The 10,803-nt window shown below is 35.2% G+C and overlaps 1 long non-coding RNA gene across 4 annotated transcripts in view; it reads right to left on the bottom strand.

Moving 5' to 3' along the window:
- Positions 1 to 10,803, bottom strand: part of LOC146762050 (uncharacterized) — a 57,236-nt gene that overhangs the window by 17,557 nt on the left and 28,876 nt on the right. For 3 of the 4 annotated variants that reach the window (XR_014942868.1, XR_014942869.1, XR_014942870.1), the window contains exons 3-5: positions 7,823 to 7,967; positions 3,596 to 3,818; positions 691 to 946 (exon numbers count right to left, since the gene is read on the bottom strand). This is a non-coding gene — a long non-coding RNA (uncharacterized LOC146762050). The remainder of the gene's footprint in view (positions 1 to 690; positions 947 to 3,595; positions 3,819 to 7,822; positions 7,968 to 10,803) is intronic. The other variant, XR_014942871.1, reaches the window with a different exon arrangement.

The following is a 10,803-nucleotide window of genomic DNA, read 5'->3' as shown; positions in this document are numbered from 1 at the left end:
AATAATTGCAAACTTCATTATCCAAATCTTGCTTACAAGCACATTTGTCTCTTGAGATTATCAGTGTAGGCTTGGCATATATATAACATACTCTGTCATAAAATGTTTTCAGATAATGCAATAATAATGAAAGAAAACATCAATTCTTTGCTCTCAATGTAGTACTTTAGGGTGTGTTCCAAAGTTTAATAAACTATTCAGAACTACTGCATTATGAAAATCATAACGCAAAAATATGAGAGGTTACTGTACCGTAAATTTTTTTGTAAAAATCTGGAAGTATTTATATGAGCTTAAAGATGTAGATACATCTTTATCTACATCTATTTACATCTAACATATTTTTATTTGTTTTTATTTTTTTTGTTACTGTCAGTTTTTATGGTCATGTGATGATTTGCTATTGTTCACCTTTATGTAAGAGATTCAAAGTATTTGTTAAGCTACCAGGGAAAAATGACTTTTTTGGCGGGGGGATGTAGGGATGTGGGAAGGGGACATATGACATTCACAATTGCAATTTTTTGTATGGACAGTATTTTTTTTTTAATTATTATTATTATTTTTATTTTTTAGGAAAAAAAAAAAAGAAGGTAAGCAGAACTTGCACATGCTAGACTTAAAATTATCTCACATATCTTTCAACTGCATTCAGAGTAGGAAATTTTACTACCTTTCTGGATTTCATACCTTAATTAGGAAAATGTCTGAAGATTGTGTCTTTTGTTTTTAACATTATTCTCATAAAAGACCCTTTCATTATATGAAAGGCTAAGGTGAACATCCATCTCTGTACAAGTCACATTCTGTCACTTAAATCCATCTTCTAGGAGCTGTATTTCATCATCTGAGCAAGTCTCTTTCACAGAGTTCTTAAGGAAAAGTCATCAACAATGCTATTAATTCAGACATCATCCTTCACCTTCACTCTTTCACGTTCTTCTTTCTAAGAAGATAAAATTCTAAGAATATTAAATTCCGGGAATGAAAAAAGGAAAAGCAAATGTAAGTCTGGAGAACAAATGTAAGGAAGAGAATCATTCTAGAAGTTTGAACACATTGGGGTTTTATTGGTTTCATTTTTGTTGTTGTTTGGTTGGTTGGTTTGTTTTGGAGAATTCTGAGAAATAAATGGGGTGGTCAATAATTTTAGTGGTTAGATTTCAGAAAAAGAATCCCTGAGTAATTACTTAAGCAGTCAAAAATATTCAACAGGGGGATCTATGATAACCAAACTTGCCAGAGTCAAATAAAGTGAAGAGAAAATTATATTGATATTTTTCAATAAGGTGACTTCAGGAATATGGGGGAAAAAATAAATAAATTTTAAAAAATCATCAGACAAGAAAGAAGGACAGATAAGAATTTTAGGTTAGTTGGTTGGTTTCTTTGTTTACTTTAATTTACAATGTGTTTTAAATGACTACTGTGACTACTTGGCTATTTGCATTTCTCTGCTACACCAAACAGAAACTTTAATCTTTAGAAAGTAAACTGAGATATGTGCAAAGGAATGAAGAAAAATGTGCTGTACTGTAATTGGTTTCATTGTAGATACAGTAAGAGAAAATCAAATTAAATAGCATGTCCCTTTCTTAGATTAATGTTATATTTCCCACAGTTTGTTCACAATGCAATACAAATTTACACTCAGTTCACTCATGTCAGCTAATGAGTTGTATCTGTACACATTCGTGAAATGGCAATGCCTGTCTTGCAACATGAAGCAAAGAGATTTTGTCATGTATATAGTCAAGCAAACAAAAATTTTAAAAAAAAAAAAAAGTTGGAGACAACTTGTAGAGGGAAAACAACACATATTCTTTGAATGAAAAATACTAAAATATCTTCAGCTTAGAATAATACTGTACTATGATAGATAAATAAAAAAAAACCAACAAACCAAACAACTGGGTTTACAGTGGTTTTACATATTTATAACCAAATTCAGTTGATTTAGCACAATAGATTTTATGAAATATTAGTACAAGTGGCTTTATTGCTTTGCTTTCTATGAGGATTACTATCATACACCAGTAGTATTTTTCTGAACTTTTACCTCATATAAATAAATTACAACTGCTCCTGTGACATTTTCAAGCACCAAACGTGCACCATGACAGTTTATATGATGAGCACACATTTCAAACCAGCTCCTAACACTTATAAAGTTTGCTGATTCCAATATTCATTGCTGTGGAACTCAGTGAAAGCATGCCTTCACAAAGGAATCATCTCCAAATTTCTGCTTGAGATGCAAAAGTAGATGCTCTGTTTACTTAGAACTTAATACCAGGGTGAGTAAAGGTGACTTAGCAATTCCAGCTGGTTCCAGGTGAGATTACCTGTGACCACAGTGTGAAGAAGAACTATACATCTGTACAGTTTATTTTTTAAATGGAAATATTTCCTATAACTTCATGTTTATTAATAAGGGAAAGGCAGGTCTGTTAGCAAGTTCAGTTATATTTAAATTTTAGAATGTCAGGTAAAAAATAATCTTTTAAATCTCAAGTTATTTCAGCAAATTACTAGAGGAGTTAAGCTCCTGATTAAAGTTTTTATCTATTAGGTATGTCAGCTTATAGAGCCTTTCTTCAACTATACATTATGGATACACTATACAAATAAATCATGGTTGTGCAATTTTCAAAGAGAATAAAGCTACATAATTACTTGAGCAAAAAAATATTTATATTTAATACAGATGTGGATTCTATAGGATTTTTTTTTTTCACTGTAAAGTTTTTCTTTAAAGGGAGTAGTACATAAAGCACAATTTTCTAGATCTATTAAGAATAAAAGAACCTTTGCTCAGAGTATTAAAATTTTGCCTAGCTATCACTTAGACTATATATTAGGAGAAAATTCTTTACTGTGAGGGTGGTGAGACACTGGAACAAATTGCCCAGAGTGGTTGTGGATGTCCCCTCCCTGGAAGCATTCAGAGCCAGGCTGGATGGGTCTTTGAGCAACCTGGTCTAGTAGGACGTGTCCCTGATTATAGCAGGGAGGTTGGAACTAAGTAATCTTAAAGATCCCTTCCAACCCAAACCACTCTATGATTCTATGGTCTCTTGACCTGAAAACTAACATATTTTCTCTCATGTAGTCGTGAGCAGACCCTTCTTTGAATGACTGACTCTAGAGCTACTCTCTCCATGGTGTGTGGGATGGCTCTGTTCCCATGTGTAATGGTCTTGGAGACTACAAAATCGTTTGTAACTGTATCCACCCAGTAAAACAAGTCCTGAAAAACACAGGACTCTCTCTTCTAGTCCTGTCTTATACTGGATGATTTTGGTCAAGATCATCTGTTTGAACTATCAGTATTTCATAAGGATGCTTAACTCATTTTCATTCTTTTCCACTGTATTTTAGGAGTAAGCCAACTATGCACCATAGCTTTCTCTCCCATGAAGCCAACAGATTACAACCCTGTAAGTTCTTTGAAGAATCAACACAAATACTCTTAAGGAAATATATAGACCCTGAACAGGATTTCTCATCTTCTTTCTGGACAGCATGCTCCTATCACCAGAAATTGACATAGGTTAATGTAAAACATTTTAGAAAGGTATCAGTAATTACTTACAGAACATGTATGTAAGTATGTCTGTAGAAGACATTTTCTGATGTATCAAATTTGATGCTCAAAACTGGCAAATGTGTCGAGAAGTGGCAGCCCTCTCAGCCCAGTCACCTTCCTCCAGTTTTATAGTTTTGTCTGAAGTCATATGGTATGGAACATCCCTTTGGCCAGTTTAGATCATCTGTCTTGGTTCTGCCTCCCCCCAAATTCATGTGCCCCTCAGTCCCTGTGCAGGTAGAACAGTACAGAACCCTGAAACTTCCTTTGTCCTGTGCAACACTGTGCAGCAACAATTAAAACATCAGTATGTTATTCATATTTTTTTCTCCTAAAGCCAAAAGATGATAACATCATACCAGACACTATGAAGAAAATAACTGTATCTTACTGAAACTAGGACATATAAAAATCATATAAAAAGCCATGAATTTACTATATATAACTGGACATTTTAAATGTAATTTTTATATCTAAAAATGGTACTTTCTCCTCTGAACTATAGCTACACCTGTTCTAGATGAGTACTATATAAGTAAGCTTATTTCCTGCACTCTAAAACCTTTTTTCCTACAGCTGTTATTTTTCAGCAACACATGCTAGATTGCCTTTTTTTCCTTAGTCAGTGTAAACCTTCCTTCCTGATAGTCAATAAAGTTCAGAAAGAATAATTCTATTTTTGTCCATCTTAGTATTACAACTTCCTGAAGTAATTTCTACTGTCAGAAGTTCCTTTTCAACACTCTCAGTCCAAGCCTGGGCTTCTTTCGGCATTTCCATAATATTAATAATCCATTGATTTTTCCTCTAGCATCAGTGAGTCACATGTTTATTTGTATAAATGCTGGGTGAACATACTCAATTATACAAGGCTTCTGAATGAGAAGTGATGGTGCTGTAATGTTCCACAAAAGACTGGTAATTAAATAACACGATTCTGAAACTACCCATTAATGAAGAGTAAATGGACATGTTTTTGCCACTGAATAAGCTTGTATTCCTTGAATACTCACATTCTTCAGAAGAGATTATACTGTATAACAACAACAAACTTGAAAAACCACACAAAAACAAACAAAACCCTTTGAATATAAACATGGTGAAATGTTTATCTTGGTTCACATGTATCACATTTCTGAGTGTATCAAACATGTAAGCCATTTAGCGTGTAAACCAGTTTAAAGTAGAGATTTGTATTTATTTGCTTGGAGCTGGTGCTTTCATAATAGGACATGTGTTAAAAGCATTATTTCAACATAAAAATAAAAGTCATATTCTTGAAGCTATCAGTTTTGCATACTTCAGTTTTATCAGAGATTGCTGATTGTTTTTCTGTGGTGAACTCCTTGAATATTTTCAGGAATATCCTATATTAATTTTTAATTTCAGTTTATGAAATTCAGGTGCCTGTTTTGAAGTGTGAGTGATTAGGAAGGAACAGAGATGCTGCAACTGCAAAGGATGCAAAGCTATTTCCTAGGCCTTACTTCTCCTTCTCCTTCTCCTTTTCCTTTAGTAAGGACTGATGTTTTAGATTAACTCAATGAAGCCTTGCAACTCTGACTTCTCTAGCTGCAGTCATAAAGCTTTCTAGATATAGAAGCAGTGCTCTGCCATGGCCCATTGGCCAAATTGAAGTACACCCATCCTGAAAGGTCTTTATACAGTGTTTTCAGTGATTGTTCATTTCTGGTCAAGAGCACAATCAGCCTTAGGGCAGGTAGAACTATATTCCTGATTGAATGAGCTCATAAATTTGAAAGTTTGATGGGTCTGAAGGAAAAATAAATAAATAAATAATAAATTTAAGATTCTGTGGAATTATTAGCACACAAAAATTCTGGTACCAGTAGTGTCAATTGAGTGATCTAAAACTGGGTTTATGAGAAGAGTTACTTCTGTAAATAGATCTTTCCTTTTCCTAGTTTTGTACAGATAGAAGTCCCTTCAGAGGGATCAATATAAGCTGGATTGCTGGGCTGAGGTGAATGGGATGAGTTTCAACAAGGCCAAAGTGCTGGGTCCTGCACTTTGGCCACAATAACCCCATGCAGTATTATAGGCTTGGGGATGAGTGGGTGGATTACTTTGAAGAGGAAAGGGATCTGGGGGTGTTGGTTGATGCTCAGATGAACATGAGCCAACAGTGTGCCCAGGTGGCCAAGAGGGCCGCTGGCACCCTGGCCTGCATTAGAAACAGTGTGACCAGCAGGAGCAGGGAAGTAGTCCTCAGAAAGACATCAAGGCCCTGGAACATGTCCAGAAAGGGGCAATGAAACTGGTGCAGGGTCTGGAGCACAAGTTTTATGAGGAGCATCTGAGGGAGCTGGGATTGTTTAACCTGGAGAAGAGGAGGCTCAGGAGAGACCTCATTGCACTCTACATCTTCCTGGAGGGAGGTTGTGATGGAAAGGGGCTTGGCCTCTTCTCCCAGGCAACAAACAGGACCTGAGGAAATGACAGCAAGTTGTACCAGAGGAGGTTTAGACTAGACGTAAGGAATAATTTTTTCTCTCAGGGGTCAGGCACTGGAATGGCTTCCCAGGGAGGTGGTGGAGTTGCCATCCCTGGCAGTGTTCAAAAGGCATCTGGATGAGGAGCTACGAGATATGGTTTGGTTGGTTGTGGTAGCAAAGGCAATGGGAAGATGGTTGGACAAGATGATCTTGTACGTCCTTTCCAACTTTGCGATTCTATGATTCTAAGTGATCTGCTATAGATATGTCAAATTGATAAAAGGTGAAAGAGAGTTTGACTACTCTTTTGTTTTCCATAGTGTTAATAATAGGGCAGACAGGTATAGACTTTTTATTAATTTTTTCACAGTGACTGAGGAGTTAGGAAAGGAAAATAAATAAATAAATGTACCTAGTGATTTTTTTTATTTACATGCACTCTTTGATTTACATGCCACTCTGATTTACAGTATCAAGTCCACTCCTTTGCCACTCAAGCATTCTGGTTTTAAGTACTGCCATAACTAAATAAAAACAAATAATAACTAAATAATGAGCAAAAAACAAATGTCATTAAGTGCTTCAGAGTTATTTTGTTTATAGTGAAAATCAGTCTGACGTTTGAATAATAAAAGTTTTACATGTGTTATCTACAGGGAAGTATTGTTCCTATATAATGTAATGAAGGGCACAAGAGGTAGAAAACAAATCCTGTGTAACATGCAGTGGAGGGTCTGTGAGAAAAAAATTCATAACAGAATTGTTATTCAAGAAGCCTATTTTATACAAAAGTAGCTTTGGGGTGCTGTTTCTTTCAAATTTCTAGGGTATGTAAGATAAAGCAAATAAAATGTGCATGCTGGAATCATCAGAGAATTCATTAGTTTTTTAATCTCTATTTTTTATTAAAAGCAGTATTCAGACTATGGCATTCTTACTTTTTCTTATTGTTTCTTGCTCAAACAAACAATCTCAATGATGCACAAGAGAATACTTTCATGGACTTGGTGGATAATTAGGGAAAGATGACATGAATGTTCTTCAGAATGATTTTTCTCAACTTACAATTCTCAATATGCTTTACACAACTGTTCATATCCCAGTATCCTCATTAAAAAAAAAGTGGTCAAACTAGGATAAGAGATGAAAAAATACTAATATTTTAAAATATGGATGCCTAAAGAGATTATTGGAAAACCATATGTATTTTATGTGCATGAAAAAATGCAAATGCCTAATTAGCCAATGCTCTGAAATCTATTCCTGAACTTTTATTTTCCTGGCAAAGAATCATCAATATGCACATGTAATGCTATTTTATTTTCAAAAATAATATTTTGACTGCCTTCATATCTTTATTTTGTGATCCTTTTACTCATTAGCTGAGATATACAGTATTTCCTCTGATGTTTCTACTGATTCTGAAAGTAGGTTGCCATCAGCAAACAAGAAAAAATGAATAAGTGTGTAGACGCATCTTACCCTCTCCATCAGTAGTACAGATCTTGTTCATCTGGGGCCATGGAAAATGGATATGCTGAATTCAGAGAGACCTGGACAGGCCAGAGAAATGGGCAGAAAGGAATCTCATGAAGTTTGATAAAGAGAACAATAAGCAGGGGGGACCAAACCCAAGTATCAGTACATGCTGGAGGGCCAAGGAACTGGAAAGCAGCACTGTGAACAAGCAGGACATGAGTCAGCCCTTGCCACAAATAGATCCAGTTGTGCTTTCCATAGATCCTGGATTGTGCTTTAAAGAGGTCAGGAGTCTTACCTCAACACTGATGAAATAAATTGTGAGTTCTCAGGACAGTTCCAGGCTCCTGATACAAGAACGATAGGGGCGTGAATGAGTCCAGAATTGGTCAGCAAAATAATAAGGGGCTGGATTCATATGAGAAGAGTCTGAAAGGAGGACACTTACACCAGGAAGATATTAAATGTATATTAATTATAAATAAACAAAAACAAAAAACAAACATACAAAAACATTACTTGTGGAGTGACGTATTTATATTTATATATTTAAGAAAAAGTATCGTGGTATCTCCAAAAGGAGATATATTTTTCTATAAAATGCTTTGAATACAACTTTGTGTCTTCACACTATTACTAAAATATTTTAGCAGAGATACCACTGTTATAGGAAGGCTGCAAGAATATATTCATAATAAAACTTGCTTCTTGCATACATATAACTTTCTGAAATATTCAATTTTTTTACTTGAAGTTATATATTGCCCAAAGGAAATAAAAGAAACATTGTTGAAATTGATTGCATTTAATAAGGATGAACAAAAATACATTCTGTGGGCATGCCATGAAATAACCATGAATTTATGAGCTAGGCTTTCAGTGGTTTTGACCCTAGGTTATCTGAAAAAAACTGATGTTTAAAGATCAGAAATCTGCTGGTTTGGTGTTTTTTAAAATTTATTATGGTTATGAATTGTGTCATGACAATTCTTATTTAAAGTTGCTAGGCAACATTAGAGTATGCGTGCTTAATAATTACATTAATGCATTTTTAAAAAAAAGATAAAGCAGAATATCTCCCTGTTGTAACAGTTTCTCATGGACAGTTAGTCATGGTTTTGAGACAGTGTCCACACAAGAGATCTCATCGTTTCTGAGCAAAAATGTGAATTCCTAAATACTCCAGTCTTTATGGTTTTGTTTTTGTTGTTGTTGTTTTTTTAAAACAAGAATCATTGGACCTGATGCCTTTGGACCAGATGGATTTGATTCCATACCCACTTAGCTTTGCAATGAATTTCAGTTTAATAAAACACAAGTAGCTCTATCTCTTTATATCTCAGTTTCCCTCACTTGTAAAGAGGGTATATTAAAGCTTTTCTACAAAGAACAGGAAATAAGGTTCTTTGATAGTACAAATGGAAATACTCTGTTGGATGAAAGCTGTTTACTCCAGTCACACTCCTATAGATGGAAATAAGTCCATCTGTCATCTTAATTGAACAAAGTACTTAGGCACGCAAATTGAGAACTTCTGAATACAGAAAATGCACTGCTAGGACACAAATTGTAGAAATAACCTTCAGACAAATATGAGAAAAGCACTAAGAAGAATTTTATATTTAGTATGTACTTTCAGCAAAACAGTTGTTTTTTTGGACACAAACAACAAGGCAAAACTGTAAAAAGAGAAATTATGTCTTAAGTAAGAAATGTAAAAGTGGACTAATAAAACAAGGAACAGACAATCTAAGGCTCTAAGAAACCAAACATCATTGTTTCATCAAAAGGAGAAATAACTGTTGTTCAGCAGGAAGAACTAAAGAATCTGAAAAAAAAAAAAAATAAAAAATAAAATAAAATAAAATTAAAAATAAATAAATAAATAAAAATTAAGCATCAGTTGTGTTTTCAGTACAGTTTCCATGACTTCTTAAGATACTGTGGACATGTTCGCCAGGCACTGTTTCTGCTTCTCTAATATTTATGAGATTGTCTGTGTCTGATTTCCCCTGCTCTCTTCTAATGGCATATTTATGATGTTTTTTTATGTTCTTGGTCTTGTGTTCTAAAGGTCTTTATGCTTGCTGGGGCAAATAAGGTTTTTTGTTTGTTTGTTTGTTTGTTTGTTTTGTGACTTTAGCGGGTGGGGTGAAGATTTTCTGGTCCTATGGGTGAGATTTATCTTGCCTAAATTGTGTTAAAGGCTTTAAAATTAAAATTTAATGATTAACCTAAGCCTTATACAGGGGCTCCTTCTATCACCAGTGACAGATGAGAGATTCACCTAATTTTAGACAGGGTACTGGAAACAGTGGGATTAATTACCTTTTGGAGAGCTTGCTTATTCATTGATCAAAGAAAACTGTGACTAGATAACATCCTAGATAGGATGTTAAATTTTCTAGAGGTTTAAGTTATGACATTTTAAATGAGTGAAATACATAGAGTGAAATTATTAAAATCTTGCTCTGAAGCTCTCTGAACACCTAGTTGTGATTGTAAACTAATAAACAGAGTTGCAAATTCATACCAGTATTCTAAATACAGCTGGAAATAGCCTCTATGTCTGAGGTCTCTTCTACAGTAAAGTCCAAATCCAAACAAGTAAAATTCCTACCCATCAATTCATGCTGTCCTTTATCCAGAATTAGTATGTTAGTTTTTAAAGGCCACTAACCCCTTGTTCCTTTGACTCCGCTTACAGCCTTTTTATCTGCTTGGCACATAAGACATCATCACTCTGCAGCATTACCAGCATTTAACACGCAGACATGAGCAATCTCAGATGACTGCTTTGTGCTAAATCATGTTGCTTGTCACTTATGTAGCTGTGACACAGCTTGCTCACACTCCTCATCCTGCTGTTTGTTCAGCTGCCAGGAAACCTCTAATTACTTACTAGTCCTAGCATGGAAATGGAGATCTCTGTTCCCTCCAGCTAGTATCAGTCACTGATTCATTCAACAAGGGTTCAATCTGGCAGTCAAGCATGTGCTTGTTATATAGTGTAACATGAGGAATCACCAGATCACAGAATTGTTGAGGTTGCAAGGGACCTCCAAGTCCATCTGGTCCCCCTGCTCCAGCAGAGACATCTATAGCAACTTCCTCAGGGACACAGATGGCTTGTGAAGATCCCTAAGGAGGAAGATTCCCCAAACTCTCTAGGCAATCTGTGCCAGTGCTTTGTCACTGCAGAGTAAAGTGCTGCCCAATGGTGCCATCTATGTTTATGTTTGGGCTCACTGATTCTTATCCTTTCTGTGTGTGTGTCTG

Source organism: Coturnix japonica, chromosome 2 (assembly GCF_054131305.1).
Source record: "Coturnix japonica strain WE chromosome 2, WE-NBRP24, whole genome shotgun sequence".
Taxonomy (NCBI): domain Eukaryota; kingdom Metazoa; phylum Chordata; class Aves; order Galliformes; family Phasianidae; genus Coturnix; species Coturnix japonica.
Note: the sequence above shows the minus strand (reverse complement) of the source record. Positions and strands in the feature narration are given on the sequence as shown.